Below are 17,860 nucleotides of genomic sequence, written 5' to 3' on the forward strand. Positions count from 1 at the left end.
GACCATGCGCAGGGAACACATCTCTCATATCTGATGCTTAATGCCCATGGAAGCCAAGCTATGCCGTCCCTGGCAAGGGACCAAAGAGAGCTTCACCCATCAGCTGTCAGAGCAGCCTGGCCGAGATCTTTCAGTGGCGTAAGGACACTGATGAAGGACCTCCCGCAAGTGGTGAAAGGTTTTAATGGCTGCGGTATGTTGCGGGCTATAAACACAGGATTCCATGCCACAAGGTCAGTCTGCTGCTCCCACCTGCTCCCTGGGTTTAATGTGCGACCTGCTCCGCCTTTTTCTATACCGTGAATTCGGGAGAATTGAACTGGAACCACTAACCAGAATCTGCTCGTGCCACAGGTACCGCGGAAAAGGCAGGTCGCCTGCGTTCTTTGTGGGCAGGCCTGTAAAAAGCGGATGGTTCAAAACGGCCTGTGCATCTTCTCTATAAAACCGCACTATGGATTCCTGCTTCAAAGGCTAGCTGAATGGACCATCTGTGGGCTATTACGTTACCACCAACGTTTTCCAAAGCAGCCCGGGTTGCCACGACACTGCCAGATGTCTTCTTTACCCAGCTAACCCAAATCCTGTTTAAAAAGTTGATTTTTTAATATATACAGTGGTACCTCGGATTACATACGCTTCAGGTTACATACGCTTCAGGTTACAGACTCCACTAACCCAGAAATAGTACCTCGGGTTAAGAACTTTGCTTCAGGATGAGAACAAAAATCGCATGGTGGCGGTTCGGCGACAGTAGGAGGCCCCACTAGCTAAAGTGGTGCTTCAGGTTAAGAACAGTTTCAGGTTAAGAACGGACCTCCGGAACGAATTAAGTACTTAACCCGAGGTATCACTGTATCCCTATAAGAGTTTAGAACAGGCACATAGGGCAGCAAGGGTGTGCATCTCGAATGATGCAAAGTTTAGAGTCACAGGACAGAAATCGCCTGGTATCTGCTTAGCGGCTAAACAGGAGAAAGGCAATTGCTTTTGAGAAATATCAAAAGGGAGAGAAATTTTGGGTGAAATTATCACAGGTGGAGTGCAGGTTTTGCATTGGGTTCCACTTATTTTCAGAGATCTGAAGGGTGTTTGGAAGTGTCCTTCCCTTCCATTCTTTTTTTAAAGTCTTTTTTAAAAAATGTTTTATTAAATTATTTTAATTTAAAACAACATTGTACAGATAATGAAATATCCCACCCTCAGAAGCTGATGTTCAGGCAGTACATGCAGAATAACAGCCAAATAACATCAGCTTTTGTTCCAGACTGCTGTTTGTATAGAAGGCAATAAACAGATTAAGTTAACCAAAAAGTTTTATAATGTGCAGGGAGTCCTTTATTTTCATTTTTAGCCATGTATGCAATAAAGCTGCATCATTCAATTACAAAGGAGTCTTTGTGCTTCAAGTGCTGCATCAATTTTATTTTATTATTTTTTCCAGTAGTGCTATTTGCCTTACTTTTGGTATAAATAATAAGATGATGATGATTCCAGTAATCTCATTATTATGAGCCAGGCTGCTAGTAGAAGAGGATTTATGGAAGGTGACTGTTAATATTTAAGGTAAAGGGACCCCTGACCATTAGGTCTAGTTGTGGCCAACTCTGGGGTTGTGGCGCTCATCTCGCTTTATTGGCCGAGGGAGCCGGCGTACAGCTTGCGGGTCATGTGGCCAGCATGGCTAAGCCGCTTCTGGCGAACCAGAGCAGCGCACAGAAACGCCGTTTACCTTCCCGCCAGAGTGGTACCTATTGATCTACTTGCACTTTGACATGCTTTCAAACTGCTAGGTTGGCAGGAGCAGTGACTGAGTAACGGGAGCTCACCCCGTCGCGGGGATTCGAACTGCCGACCTTCTGATCAGCAAGTCCTAGGCTCTGTGGTTTAACCCACAGCGCCACCCGCGTCCCGTCTGTTAATATTATCTCCCTTGAAAAGAATGAGGAGACCCAGCTGCAGACATTTAGAGACATTTTGTCCAATAATTAGCCGTAAGTCACTTTGGGTTGCCCTGGGTGATATAAAGTGCTAATTTTAATAAATAAAAGAGTAATAAATAATTTATTTTACTGGGCAAATACTTCCTTGGAGATTGGAGCCACTTTGGTTCATTCTACAAATTATCTCAGCACCAGAGGTCTGCGCTCTGCAGCCTTCCTGATTCCCGTGTGTCGATTAAAACCCAGGGAAGACGCCATCAGGTAACTCCTCCCAAGGTTTCTTTTCCCAAATCAGGAAGTAGAGGTTGCCAGGGAGGCTGCAGAGCAAGGGAAAAGGTTAAATAGGGTAGCCAGAGGCGATGAACGATGGCCCGTAACAACATAATGGACCGGAGGCAGCCAAAAGGCATTCTCAGATGCAAGTCTCCATCCACAGAGAACAACCCTGTCTCTTCAAGACCCCACAAAAGTCCATTCCAGAAGTCTGTTCCAAAATCAAAGCGTTCCAAAACCAAGGCACGCTTTCCCATAGAAAGTAATGCAAAACGGATTAATCCGTTCCAGACTTTTAAAAGCAACCCCCAAAACAGCAATTTAACATGAATTTTACTATCTAACGAGACCATTGATCCATAAAATGAAAGCAATAAACAACGCACTGTACTATAAAATAAATAAGACGGTATTGTAGATGATAAAAAATAATATATATTTTTACCTGCACTGATGATAGTCATTGTTTAGATGGGGGGGGGGGCTTTTATCCATTTCCACAATCACACAATCCATCAATCAGTAGCTGAACTGGGTTCCACACAGTCACAAAAACAAATGAACCGAAAAAGCCTCAAAAACAAAAACGCAAAATAAATAGCAAAAACAAAAGCGCCAAACTTAATCTATTCCGGAAGTCTGTTTGACTTCTGAAATGTTCGAAAACCAAGGTGCAGCTTCTGATTGGTGCAAGTGCCCCGGAAACAATAGCCAACAGCCGCATCGGATGTTCAGCTTCCGAAAAGCGTTCAAAAACCAGAACATTTACTTCCGGGTTTTCGGCGTTTGAGAACCAAGGTGTTTGAGAACCAAGGTGTTTGAGAACCAAGGTACCACTGTACAGGAATCTTCCGGGAATGGTTTTCGGTCTGTGTGGCTCGATGTTGAAGCCAAAGCGGCCTGCCTGGATTGATGACTACTGTCCGTTCATCAGCTTCACCAACTCTCGGAGCTCAGAAGGTACCGTACCAAACAGGTGATGAGCAGCTTCATGTCTATCTCAGCTCTAGTGATGCCCTATCTGCAAAACCCACAATCTGTGTCCTGTCCTTGGTGAAAGGATCTGGAGTGCCAACTTGGCCCTGCAACCGTTGGCGACCGGGGCTGTGGGTGCCATGCACTGAAATTTGTGGGTGCCCAGCCCCTTCATGGGGAATTTTGTTGGTGCTGGAACACCCAGGGCCCCAGGGAGTTTGCAGCTATGGAAACGATATTGCCTCTCCCCACCCGCTCGAATTGCAAAGCAGAGGGGCACCCCCCCCCCCGGAGAGAGAGAGAGAGAGAGAGAGAGAGAGAGAGAGAGGACTGTTTTCTTTGGCAATGCAGACCCATTTGCACAAGTATAGCACGAAATTAAAAGATGCCTGCTTCTTGGGAGAAAAGCAATGACAAACCTAGACAGCATCTTAAAAAGCAGAGACATCACCTTGCCGAGAAAGGTCCGTATAGTTCAAGCTCTGGTTTTCCCAGTAGTGATGTATGGAAGTGAGAGCTGGACCATCAAGAACGCTGGTCGCTGAAGAATGGATGCTTTTGAATTCTGGTGCTGGAGGAGACTCTTGAGAGCCCCATGGACTGCAAGAAGATCCAACCTCTCCATTCTGAAAGAAATCAGCCCTGAGTGCTCACTGGAAGGACAGATCCTGAAGCTGAGGCTCCAATACTTTGGCCACCTCATGAGAAGAGAAGACTCCCTGGAAAAGACCCTGATGTTGGGAAAGATGGAGGGCACAAGGAGAAGGGGACGACAGAGGACGAGATGGTGGGACAGTGTTCTCGAAGCTCCCAGCATGAGTTTGACCCAACTGCGGGAGGCAGTGGAAGACAGGAGTGCCTGGCGTGCTCTGGTCCAGGGGGTCACGAAGAGTTGGACACGACTAAACAACTAAACAACTAAACAACAACAACAACAACAAAGCATTGCAAAAATCCATTTGCTGCATTGATAAAGTGGTGGCTATTTTATTTTATTTTTAAAAGGTTAAATGGAAAGAAAATGCATATGCACGCTAACTTTGGCCACTTGCGCATGGCTTGCGCATGACGTGGACTTTGCAGAGGCATCTGGTTGGCCACTGTGGGGAAAAGGATGCCAGATACGACAGAGGCCTTTGTCTGATCCAGCAGCCAGGCTTTTCCTGATGTTCTTGTAGAATGCCTTTAGGATTGGAGGGGTTGATTGGAAACAAATGCAGTTCTGTCTGGATTTACTCAAATATGTTATTCCTGGGGAAAGGGGAAACACATGATGAATGGATGAGGATGGGGGGCGAGGAGGAGAGGGGGGGTGCCTGCATATTTTGGAAGGTGTCAAGCCATTCCCAAACTGTGCATCAGGGCACAAGAATGTATCACGCAAGGACGGCTTGTGTGCTTCCGTGAACGATAAGAAAAAACAGCAGAGCCTGCAACAGAGTGTTGCAGCACGAGTGCATCTGTTCAGTATTGCATGCTTTCTTCTAGAATGTTCCATGCCACCCCCATCCCCACACACCCCTTTGGCTGCAGAGCCATCATAGCGCAGCACCTGAGTCTGCTAGCGGGATTACGTGTGAGGGATATTAGGTGCGGGTGTCATTATTCTGGGTTATTGTTCAGTGGCTCCAGGGTGTTTTACAGGAAGCAATTAACAAATGAAATCTTCATTTATTTATTTCATGAAATAAATAAGCACCACTTGATCGTTGTTGTTTTAAAAAAAAGAACCTCAAAGCGGTTTACAAAAAGAAGAAAAATAAGATGACCAATAAGAAAAATTAACAATAATAATTTAAGACTTGTGAAAAGTTAAAGTAACAACAGACTTTAAAATAAAACAGATTAAAACTCATATCAGCTTTCTAAACATCTGCGTAGGCTTTTCTAAACAAGAATATTTTTAGCAGGCACCAGAAAAATTGCAGTGAAGGCCCTTGCATGATATCAATAGGCAGGGAGGAGACCGCCTCTCTTGGTATGCCCCACAGAGAAACCTACGGTCTGCAAATAATAACATCCTCAAGGTCCCAGGTCTCAGAGAGGTTAGGCTGGCCTCAACTAGAGCCAGGGCCTTCTCGGCTGCGGCTCCAATCTGGTGGAATGCTCTGTCACAAGAGACTAGGGCCCTGCCGGACCTGACATCTTTCCGCAGGGCCTGCAAGACAGAGCTGTTCCGCCTGGCCTTTGGTCAGGGCGCAGCCTGACTCCCTCCTCTGGCAACCTGCACAGAATTTTGCCTAATCGGTTGCCATCAATTCGATTTTAATTAATTTTTATAATGAAATATTTTTAGAATGTGTGATTATTTGACTGTTTGATTATTTGATTGTTGTTAGCCGCCCTGAGCCCGGCTTCGGCTGGGGAGGGCGGGATATAAATAAAATTTATTATTATTAATAATATGTATACGTGTGTGGATAGCTAGAGAGATCTGGGATAGCTCAATCGGTAGAGCATGAGACTCTTAATCTTAGGGTCGTGGAGTTCGAGCCCCACTTTGGGCAAAAGATTCCCGCATTGCAGGGGGTTGGACTAGATGTGCCCTAGGACCCCCGTACCTACGGGACCACCTCTCCTGGTATGCCCCGCAGAGGACCTTAAGGTCCACAAATGACAACATTTGGGAGGTCCCAAGTCGCGACGTGGTTAGATTGGTCTCAGCTAGGGCCAGGGCCTTTTCAGTACTGGCCCCGACTTGGTGGAACTTTCTGTTCCAAGAGACCAGGGCCCTGCGGGACTTGACATCTTTCCGCAGGGCCTGCAAGACAGAGCTGTTCCGCCTGGCCTTTGGTTTGGACTCAGTCTGACCCTTACGTTTCCCTCCCCTTATGGTCTTGATCTATGGGCTACTTTAAAAAATGAGGCTGCATTTTAAATTGCATTTTAACCTGTATCTTAAATTGGTTGTGTTTTTTTTCTATTATGTTTTTACTGTAATTTTACTGGTGTTAGCCGCCCTGAGCCCAGCTCTGGCCAGGGAGGGTGGGGTATAAATAAAATTTATTATTATTATTAGATGACCCTTGTGGGTCTTAGATAGATGATAGATAGATAGATGATATAGATAGATAGATAGATAGATAGATAGATAGATAGATAGATAGATAGATAGATAGATAGATAGATAGATAGATGATAGATAGATGATAGATATAGATAGATAGATAGATAGATAGATGATAGATAGATAGATAGATAGATAGATAGATAGATAGATAGATAGATGGTAAAGGGACCCCTGACCATTAGGTCCAGTCATGACCGACTCTGGGGCTGCGGCGCTCATCTCGCTTTATTGGCCGAGGGAGCTGGCATACAGCTTCCGGGTCATGTGGCCAGCATGACTAAGCCGCTTCTGGCAAACTAGAGCAGCGCACGGAAACGACGTTTACCTTCCCGCCGGAGCGGTACCTATTTATCTACTTGCACTTTGATGTGCTTTCGAACTGCTAGGTTGGCAGGAGCAGGGACCGAGCAATGGGAGCTCATCCCGTCGCGGGGATTCGAACTGCCAACCTTCTGATCGGCAAGTCCTAGGCTCTGTGGTTTAACCCACAGCGCCACCCGCGTCCCAGATAATAGATAAATAACATAAAAGTGCCCTATCACAAGTTTGGATACTGTCGTCCTGCTCCACACTTACTCACATACCCCCCTCCCCATTGCAGACAGTGTTTGTGTAGACCAGCCGTACCCAATTCTTCTACCCTCCAGATGTCTTCAGCTGGTCCGGCCAAGAACTAGGCCTTTTTTAAAATAAAAAAGCAATGTAAGGCTTTCCTCGTCAAGCTTCTGTAGCGCATGATCTGCACGTCGGATGTTCGTGGGGGCTGTTCATAAGCCTTTTTGCCCCTTCCCAGTCTGCCTGGGTGGGGCTGGCTATACAGCTAAGGATGCCAAATAAGAGAGCACAGCGAGAGAGGCAAGCTGCCCTTCTTTGCGAGAGTGAGGGGAGGCCAGATGGAGATGGGCTAAAAATAGAAAAGGTTCCAACAACATGGGTCAGAAACCACACACACACACACGCCAAACATCTCGAAAGTGACTCACTCTCCTGCCGCAGAGCGAGCTGACCATGAGCTTCAGGCTGCTGACTCACTGGTGTTGAGTCAGCCCCCTGGCCGCAGTCACACCCTACACTGAGAGCATGAGGATACTGCTTTAAATGGCCGTGGCTTCCCCCAAAGAATCCTGGGAGTTGTAGTTCGCTAAGGGTGCTGAGACGTGTTGGGAGACCCCTTTATTTCCCGACAACTCCCAGGATTCCCTGGGGAAATGGATGGATTGTTAAACCGCTCTGAGAGGTCTGGAATGTTTCCATTACTGTGGTACCTCTGGTTACGTACTTAATTTGTTCCGGAGGTCCGTTCTTTTTTCAGTGCATAATTTTTATTAATTTACAAAATCAAATACAAAGTAAATCATAACATTTCTCTACATTGTCTTTGAAAAACTGACTTCCTTCAGTCTTACCACGAATTGTCCGTATTTTAATAAACAATATATCTGCGTTCCTTTGTTTGTAATGCCATAAATCAATCTTGTTTACACATTTCGTTTTGACATTACCCTTTATCTCTTACAGAGCACCTTTGAAGCCCACCAGGGTTATCTGTTCACCAATTAGACTTTCCAGATATCTTGTGAAACTTTCCCAATTTTTGACAAACCTCTGATCTTTAATATATCTAATTTTACCTGTCAGCCTGTCCATCTCCGCATATTCTAAAAGTTTGGATCTCCACTCCTCCAATGTCGGTATACCCTCTAGTTTCCAATTTTTAGCTATTAGAACCCTTGCTGCTGTTATAGCATATTGGAATAGCTTGTAATCTTTCTTCTTAATTTCCCTTCCCACCAAACCTAGCAGGAACGCCTCCGGTCTTTTAGCAAATGTATATTTTAGCATTTTCTTCATTTCACTATAAATACTCTCCCAAAACCCTTTAACCTTTTGGCATTCCCACCACATATGGTAGAAGGTCCCATCCTTTTCTTTGCACTTCCAACATTTGTTGCAGGATCCATACATTCTAGCTAATTTTACAGGTGTCAAATACCAGCGATAGAACATTTTCATCAGGTTCTCTTTTAATAACACGCAGGCCGTGAATTTAAGATGTTGGTTCCAGAGTTTTTCCCACTCCTCAAAATAAATGTTGCGACCTAGATCTCTGGCCCAGTGTGTCATTACTGCCTTAACCTCCTCATCACCTAGGTTCCATTCCAATAGTTGTTTATACATTTTGGACAAAGTCTTGGTGTTATTTTCCAAAATCTCGGTTTGGAATCTGGATTTTTATCAGCATATCCTTTGTCTTTAATATCTTTCCTAAACATTCCATTTATCTGATGGTAATGCAGCCAATCATACACTTGGTGCTTAACCTGGTCATATGGCCTCAATTTCCACTTTCCTTCTTCCTTCATTAGTAGATGTTCATAAGTTGCCCAATTAGTTCTCTTTTCGCTCTTTTTGACCGACATAACTTCTAATGGTGACAGCCATTGTGGTGTTTTGGGTTCCAGAATATTTCTATACCTCTCCCACACTTCCATCAGGGGGCCCCTGAATATATGGTTCCCGAATTCCTTATGCATTTTCTTCCTCTCGTGCCACAGATATGCGTGCCACCCGAATCGATTGTCGTGGCCTTCTAAGTCTAGCACTTCCGCGTCTTCTAATTTTATCCATGTTTTGACCCAGCATAGGCATGATGCCTCAAAGTATAGTTTCAAATCTGGCAGGGAGAAGCCTCCCCTTTCTTTACTATCCGTTAATAGTTTAAATTTTATTCTTGGCTTCCTCCCCTGCCAGATAAATTTAGAAATCTCCTTGTGCCAGGTTTTGAATATCTTTATTCCTTTAATCACCGGGATGTTTTGAAAATAAAATAGTATTCTTGGAAGTACCGACATTTTAATTGTGGCTATTCTGCCCCAGAATGACAGATTGAGTCTGCCCCACGTTTCTATATCTTTCTTTATACCTTTCCATACTGTTTCGTAGTTGTTTTTAAATAGATCTATATTCTTTGGCGTTACCCATATGCCCAGGTATTTCACTTTCTTGGTCACTTCTATTTCTGTTTCTCTTTGTAATTCCTCGACTTTATCTGCCGACATATTTTTAGTTATTATTTTTGTTTTCCTTTTATTTAATTTAAAGCCCGCTACTTCCCCATATCGATCAAATTCAGCCAATACTTCTTTCATTGAATCGAGAGGGTCTTCCATTGTTACGACCAGGTCGTCAGCAAAAGCCTTAGTTTTAAATTCATGTTGGCCCACCCTGATTCCTTTAATTTCTTTATTGTTTCTGATGGAATTTAATAAGGTCTCTAGTATCATTATAAATAGTAGCGGGGACAGCGGGCATCCCTGCCTTGTTCCTTTAGTTACTGTTATTTCTGTCGACTCCACGTTATTAATTATCAATTTTGCTCTTTGTTCGGTATATATTGCTTTTATCCCATTATAAAATTCATTACCTACTTCCATATATTCCAGTTGTTTTAATAGGAATTCCCAATTAACATTGTCGAACGCTTTCTCAGCGTCAACGAATAACAGTATACCTTCTTTATCGCATCTTTCTGTCAAATATTCTATAATATTAATGACATTCCTAATGTTTTCTTTCATTTGCCTCCCCGGCAGAAAGCCGGTTTGGTCTTTGTGAATGTTTTCTACCAGGATCGTTTTTAGTCTCCTTGCCAGGACTCCTGTGAAGATTTTATAATCTATATTTAACAATATGTGCCTGTTCTAAACTCTTATAGGGATACAGTGGTACCTCGGGTTAAGTACTTAATTCGTTCCGGAGGTCCGTTCTTAACCTGAAACTGTTCTTAACCTGAAGCACCACTTGCGCTAATGGGGCCTCCTGCTGCTGCCGCGCCGCCACCACGCAATTTCTGTTCTCATCCTGAAGCAAAGTTCTTAACCCGAGGTACTATTTCTGGGTTAGCGGAATCTGTAATCTGAAGCGTCTGTAACCTGAAGTGTATGTAACCCGAGGTACCACTGTATTTTTCAAGAGGAGTGCCATAGCTCAGTGGCAGAGCAGCTGCCTTGAATTCGGAAAGTTCCATGTTCAGTCCCTGCTGACATCTCCAGGTAGGGTTGAGAGAGACTCGGAGACAAGACTAGGTGAGATGGAGCAATGGCCTGTGAAATATACTCGGAGTTGAGTGTGAATTTCATCCTCTTTATTCAGCTCATAGTAGCAATGAATGAAACTTTCCCCAAAACATTTAGCTATATATACATTAGGAACGTGGGTGGCGCTGTGGTCTAAACCACAGAGCCTAGGACTTGCCGATCAGAAGGTCGGCGGTTTGAATCCCCGCGACGGGGTGAGCTCCCGTTGCTCGGTCCCTGCTCCTGCCAACCTAGCAGTTCAAAAACACGTCAAAGTGCAAGTAGATAAATAGGTACCGCTCCAGCGGGAAGGTAAACGGCGTTTCCGTGCGCTGCTCTGGTTCGCCAGAAGCAGCTTAGTCATGCTGGCCACATGACCCGGAAGCTGTACGCCGGCTCCCTTGGCCAATAAAGCGAGATGAGTGCCGCAACCCCAGAGTCGTCCGCGACTGGACCTAATGGTCAGGGGTCCCTTTACCTTTATATATACACACATTATTTACACAATGGGCCCTGCATGATTGGCTAATTCCGGAGGCTGCTCCTGCAGGCCAATCAGGTTGCTGGTTCACTTCATCCAGTAGCCTGATTGGCTGCTCCTGCAGGCCAATGAGGTTGCTGATTCACTTCTGCCTAGAGCTGGATTGGGTGGCTCCTGTGGAACAATCAGACCGCTGCATTCTGAATCCTATTGTTCTAGGATTCAGCTCAGTACATAACAGTCTGGCTCTGTATGTTTCCAGGAGGACAGTCTGCCTTCTGCCCATCTCGTTCACAAGGGTGATGCCTCCAGGTGGAGCACTGGGAATTCTCCCCAAAGGCCAAGTTCCAGGTTCCACACTTGCATACAAAGCTCCCACTGCTGACTAAAGGGTGTAGAAGCCAACAAGCCTTCCTGTCTTCTTTAGCAAGTAATGGGCAAAACCTCAGGTAGAGAGATTTTTCCAAGGCAGCCCTGTTCCTTGGCAGGTTAAGTCTGTGATTGGCTGTGGTTCCTGCCTTTGCAGGGGGTTGGACTAGATGACCCCCTGGTTCCCTTCCAACTCCACGATTCTATGATTTTTATGGTTTCTATTTTCCACCCCTCCCACCCACTCCAGTTTCTCATTTTTCCAGTCTCCAGTCTGCTCCATTTCCACATCTCTTGGCTTCTTTCTATCCAATTCCTCACGTAAAAATTGATCAGGGCTTTCGTCTGCGTGTCTCCTAAAATATGCATTTTTTTGTATACCATTTTGCAAATCTCCGTGGGAGTCAGGAGTCCAGCTTGCAGAAGGTCCCTCTAAAGTCCTGTTTTTCTTTCTTTGGTTGAAGACACACACAAACACACATGCCGTTTTTAGAAAAGAGCTCTATCCAGCGATGGCTCATGGTGCAGAATTCAACCATCTCCCCACAAAACTGTCCAGTTCGAAGCTTTCTGCTCCCTCTGCATTTCAACCGGTTCTTTTCATTGCTTGGAAAGTGGCCCCTTTACGCTGCCCCTGGGAGAGGACCTTTGTGGTCGGTCGGATCTGAGAGGACCTTTCCTGGCCCCGGACTGACGGTGGGAAAGTTAGAGGCATAAACATTCTCACTCCCCTTCAGCTTAAAAAATGAGCATCTTTATCAGGTCGGTGCCAGAAGCAAAAGGAGGGTCTGGGAGGATCCTCCTTCTTTTTTGTCTCTGTCAGCAGAGACTCACTAGAAAATTGTGGTTTAAAGGCAGCAAACGGGATGGACAGATCCTTTGCTTTCAAAAAGCTTTTCCCCTGCCCAGTAATGTTCTGTAAAATCCAGGCGTCGTATGGCAGCCCTAGGGGAGATGGAAGAAGGTCTCTTGCCTTGCCAAAGAAATCTTCTTCTTCTTCTTCTTTGGCGATCCCTCATAGCCAAGTAAGATTGTCTTCCATAAACACGGTTTTAACAATTAGTCCATAGGTGACTGTGGAGGCTAATTCTGGAGCCACACGTCCTTCCACAGTGGGGACATAGGTTTCCGGGTGGGAGTTGATCACAGTGAGGGTTTGCCAAGCATGCCTTCCTCTTAGCACATTTCTCCCTTGCGTCCTGAGTTCGAGTGTCTTCAAAGCCCAGGACACCTTTGGTCAAGGCTGTTCTCTTGGAGGTCCAGTTACAGATAGGTAGCCGTGTTGGTCTGCCATAGTCAAAACAAAAAAAATTCCTTCCAGTAGCACCTTAAAGACCAACTAGGTTAGTTCTTGGTATGAGCTTTTGTGTGTATGCACACTCCTACAGAGAAACCAGTAGGAGAACACTTCAATCTCCCAGGACATTCTATACAAGATCTCAAAGTAGCTGTTTTACTACAAAGGAATTTCAGAAATAGACTGGAAAGAGAAGCTGCTGAATTGCAACTCATTACCAAACTTAAAACCATGGAGAGACCTGGCCTGAACAAAGACATTGGATTCTTATCTCATTATACATGACAAAGCCATTTTTCACCTTCTCACCCCTTGCTTTTTCCTGTAAGACCTATTGCAGTCGTTAAGAGTCGTCAACAGGCTCATCACAGCTATCTGCCAATCACCCATTCCCACCACCCTTCTGAGTAATACCCCTCCCCACCTTCTCACTATATAGAAGGATCTGGCAACTTCTGTTTCAGTGTATCTGAAGAAGTGTGCATGCACACGAAAGCTCATACCAAGAACTAACTTAGTTGGTCTTTAAGGTGCTACTGGAAGGAATTTTTTTTGTTTTGACTCTTGGAGGTCATTTCCCTGAAGTGTCACGGGGATGGTTTGCTGCCCAGAGGAACCTGGTGCAATTCCAACAACTGCAAAACTTGATTTTCCTGGTCTTTTCTGGTGCAAAGATCAACGCCGACCCTGCCTGAGGGTCTCCCATGGGCATCTATCTGGGTGGTCATTGCGAGAAAAGGTTGCTGGACTAGGGCACCATATGAGATCACCATGGCTTTCGTTTGCAGCGCCCCGGTTAAAATGAACCAGGGCCTGATTCATGCGCTGGCAAGTGCTTGAACCAGAAAGAACAGGACTGGGACACCATTGCTAAGTTCTCTGCAATGGTGCAGTCAAGTCAGGGGTGAAGTGCCGCCACTATTACATAGCAGGGATGGTGACCTTGTCTCCTGCAGTGCTTTTTGCCAGTCCCCTGCATGCCAAAGAAATAATAATAATAATTTTTACTTATATCCCCCCGCCGCCGCCGCCCCCCAGCCGAAGCTGGGCTCAGAGCGGCTAACATCATACAAGTAAGATAATGCATAAAACCAAGCAATCAATAAATTAAGATTGTTGTTGTTTAATCGTTTAGTCATATGTCCTTCTGCTCCCCCTTCTGCCGATTTTCTGTCAGTCATAGAATCGCAGAATCATAGAATTGTAGAGGTGGGAGGGATCTTCAAGGGTCAACTTGTTGTTGTTTAGTCGTTTAGTCGTGTCCGCCTCTTTGTGACCCCCTGGACCAGAGCACGCCAGGCACTCCTGTCTTCCACTGCCTCCCGCAGTTTGGTCAAACTCATGCTGGTAGCTTCGAGAACACTGTCCCACCATCTCGTCCTCTGTCGTCCCCTTCTCCTTGTGCCCTCCATCTTTCCCAACATCAGGGTCTTTTCCAGGGAGTCTTCTCTTCTCATGAGGTGGCCAAAGTCTTGGAGCCTCAGCTTCAGGATCTGTCCTTCCGGTGAGCACTCAGGGCTGATTTCCTTCAGAATGGAGAGGTTTGATCTTCTTGCAGTCCATGGGACTCTCAAGAGTCTCCTCCAGCACCATAATTCAAAAGCATCAATTCTTCGGCGATCAGCCTTCTTGATGGTCCAGCTCTCACTTCCATACATCACTACTGGGAAAACCATAGCTTTTACTGTACGGACCTTTGTTGGCAAGGTGATGTCTCTGCTTTTTAAGATGCTGTCTAGGTTTGTCACTGCTTTTCTCCCAATAAGCAGGCGTCTTTTAATTTTGTGGCTGCTGTCACCATCTGCAGTGATCATGGAGCCCAAGAAAGTAAAATCTCTCACTGCCTCCATTTCTTCCCCTTCTATTTGCCAGGAGGTGATGGGACCAGTGGCCATGATCTTAGTTTTTTTGATGTTGAGCTTCAGACCATATTTTGCGCTCTCCTCTTTCACCCTCATTAAAAGGTTCTTTAATTCCTCCTCACTTTCTGCAGGATAACCTAGTTCAACCTAATAATAACAATAGCAATAATAGTTTGTTTGTTTGTTTGTTTGTTTGTTTGTTTGTTTGTAATCTGCCCATCTTGCTGGGTTTCCCCAGCCACTCTGGGCGGCTCCCAACAGGATATTAAAAACACAATAAAACACCAAACATAAAAACCTCCCTAAACAGGGCTGCCTTCAGATGTCTTCTAAAAGTCAGATAGTTGTTTATTTCCTTGACATCTGATGCAGGAATCACAGCTAAAGAGATCCTTGACAGGCCATCTAATCTCTGCTTTAAAACCTCCAAGAACGGAGAGCCAACTACCTTCTGAAAGAGACTGTCTTCATGCTAATAAAGGAAGGAAGGAATAGGAGCCCCAAGGAATAGTCAGCTCCCCATCACTTCTCGAATGGAGTATGCATAACAGTATTATAACTCTGGTGAGCGCACAATTTGCACTGAATGGCCTCTCCATATATATCCAGTTGGTGCAATGTGCCATGTAGCAATATTCTGTCCTCCAGGTGCTGTTTGGGCACATATGAGGAGGCCTTGGACTGTCCCCTCTCCAGGAAACGCTTCCTGGCTCAACTGTCACAACATTTCCCCTGCCAGATGACACACTGGAAGCAGCTTCCAGGGGTCTGGAGGGAGCCCTGTGGCCGCAAAGCCATTCCCAACATGGGGCTAGCCTTCTTGCCTTCCCAGTTGCATTGAAACAACAAAAAGGGATGATTTGAAAAGCAAACAAACTAATCCCTCTATCCTTCTAGAAAAAAACTTTTCAGACAAACTGCCCTGGTGAAATTCATTGAAAAACACACCTCTTTATCCTTAGCAGAGAACAATACAGTCACACCTCGGTTACAGATGCTTCAGGTTGTGTTTTTTCAGTTTACGGACCTGCCAAAACCTGGAAGTACCGGAACAGGTTACTTCTGGGTTTCAGGGGTCATGCATGCGCAGAAGTGCTAGATCGCGCTTTGTGCATGCGCAGAAGTGCCAAATTGCAACCCGCTCATGCACAGATGCGCCACTGCAGTTTGCGAACACTGCAGATTGCGAACATGCATCCCGCACGGATCACATTCACAACCCGAGCATCCACTGTACAGAGGTTTCTTCCTATATACATAAAACGTAAGGGTGTCGTCAAGTTGCAGTTTGCATGGTTGCCAGCAAGCAGCCATGCCATATCCAGGGGATGACAGAAAAGCAGGCAAGCAGGTGAATGAACACACAGGTCAAGTGGCAGTTGGTCACAGAATTGTACATTTGGAAGGGATCCCAAGGGCATAGCTGTCAATGTTTCCCTTTTTTAAAGGGAAATTCCCTTATTCTGAATAGGACTCCTCACAAGAAATGGGAAAAGTTGACAGCTATGCCCAAGGGTGCCATTATCATATCTGTCAGCTTACAGATTTGAAAATAAGGGACCAGCAGCCTCGAAAATAAGGGATCAGCAGCCAAAATAAGGGATTTTCCAAGCACAGGTATGTTCAACTTCCGAGCCCCTCCAAGCCAAAGGCAGAAAGCCCAGCCAGCAGCCAAACGAAGCCTCAAGCCTCAAGGAAAACCACCGTCACCTCTCTGCTGGGAAGCGCTGAGCAAAGGCGAGTCCCCAGGCAACACAGCCGATTTGATTGGCACAAGGCATGCAAGCTCCACCCCCCAGTCGTTCTTAGACTTCTTACTGGGTGAGCAACGCAGCCAAGCAACACAGTTGGAGCCTTCCTCCTCTCTGGCCGGCAGGGAGGGAGGGAGGGAGGGAGAGGAGCTGCTTCCTTTGAAACCCGGGAAATTTAAGGGACATCATCACTAAGGGACGGCAGCGGGACACAGCGCTGGGATAAGGGACTTTCCCGCCAAATAAGGGACGGTTGACAGCTATGGCCATCATCATCATCATCATCTAAATGAGCTGGACTAAAAGAGCCATTGGCTTGACCCAGCAAGCTCTTGGTATGTTCTTATGAAATGTCTGAAGGGCACCAGGTTAACAAAGTCTGCACTAACGGATCTGCTATTGAATCTATTCATTCGGCGAATTCTTCCTGGTTTAGAGGGTTGGGTGTGGTTCTTTTCTTTTCCTTGTTGCTGCTGACATTGCATTTACTTGACAGTTGTGCCAAAGCAAGTCCGGAGAGCATCTTGCATGACAATATCACTAGAGTGTAAACAGCACCACCTAGAGATGGGCTGATCTCCATGTCACCAAGCCAGTTCTGAGAAAGGAGCTGGAGAAACAGATTGTAGACGTGGATAGCGAATGGAAGCATGTGCTGGGCTGTGATCCAGGGGGGTAAAGGTAAAGGGACCCCTGACCATTACGTCCAGTCACGGATGACTCTGGGGTTGCGGTGCTCATCTCGCTTTATTGGCCGAGGGACCTGGCGTACAGCTTCCAGGTCATGTGGCCAGCATGACTAAGCCGCTCCTGGCGAACCAGAGCAGCGCACGGAAACGCTGTTCACCTTCCCGCCAGAGCGGTACCTATTTATCTACTTGCACTTTGACGTGCTTTCAAACTGCTAGGTTGGCAGGAGCTGGGACCGAGCAACAGGAGCTCACCCTGTTGCTGGGATTTCCCCCAGAGGTCCTTGGAAAGACAAGAGCAAAGGCATCTTTCTGGACAATTTCAAGATGAATGGGGAGATGATGTTCTTCTCACCGTTTGAGGGAGCTCCTCAAGGAGTTTAGTCTTGAAACACAAAGGATGGTCAATGCAGCCTGACATCAAAGGCCATTTCCTGCAATCCGGAAGAGGCAGAAAGTTGCAACAGACGCATTTGGGGCCGATGTGGTTTGAGTTAATGTAAACTTCCTCCCCTACAGAATCTCATGGTATTTCCTGATCCCTACACAGACCCACGCTCACCCCACCCCACCCTGGTGTGATTCCCACAGTTTATTTTTCCCTAAGGGAATTTTGCTTTATGGAAAATCCTGGCACGTCAAATTCCGTCCTGGATTTTTGCATGATTGTTATCTTTCAAATACTTGCTGTTGCAGATTGAATCTCACCACTTCCTCTCAGAAATAATCTCTTAGTCCTTTTTCCTTCCAATCCCCCCCCCCAAGAAAAACATCAAAAAGGTAACCTAGGATGAGGAATGAATGGGGTAGTTTTGTTGGAATCAGGCAGTTTTATTTATTTTTATTTGACCACAGTTATATACTGCTTGACTGAAATAAAACATCTACATGCTTAAGAAAAAAATCAAAAATCAAAACATCAAAAATATCAATAAAAGATAGTTAAAATATATTTTAAAACATTAAATATATACAGGTGAAACTCGGAAAATTAGAATAGCGTGGAAAAGTTCATTTATTTCAGTAATTCAACTTAAAAGGTGAAACTAATATATGAGATAGACTCATGACATG

This window comes from Podarcis muralis, chromosome 1, assembly GCF_964188315.1.
Source record: "Podarcis muralis chromosome 1, rPodMur119.hap1.1, whole genome shotgun sequence".
NCBI lineage: Eukaryota > Metazoa > Chordata > Lepidosauria > Squamata > Lacertidae > Podarcis > Podarcis muralis.